The sequence below is a fragment of the Lupinus angustifolius genome, unplaced genomic scaffold (assembly GCF_001865875.1).
Source record: "Lupinus angustifolius cultivar Tanjil unplaced genomic scaffold, LupAngTanjil_v1.0 Scaffold_809, whole genome shotgun sequence".
NCBI lineage: Eukaryota > Viridiplantae > Streptophyta > Magnoliopsida > Fabales > Fabaceae > Lupinus > Lupinus angustifolius.
In genome coordinates, this window is record NW_017728132.1 from 1,012 (window position 1) to 1,376 (window position 365).

The following is a 365-nucleotide window of genomic DNA, read 5'->3' on the forward strand; positions in this document are numbered from 1 at the left end:
CCTCCTCCTATCCTCATCCTCTTCCTCATCTTCATTCTTGTCCTCATCCTATCCTCATCATGTTCCTCTTCCTCATCCTCTCCTTATCCTCATCCTCATCCACTTCCTCATCCTATCCTCATCCTCATCCTATCCTCATTCTCATTCTCGTCCTCAACCCTTCCTCTTCTTCATCGTCATCCTCATCCTCCTCTTCATCCTATCCTCATTTTAATCCTCCTCCTATCCTCATCCTCATCCTATACTCATACTCATCCTCATCCTCTTCCTCATACTCATCGTCATCCTCATCCTCATCCTCATCCTGATGCTATCCTCATCCTATTCTCATCCTCATCCTATCCTCATCCTCTTTCTCGTCCTCA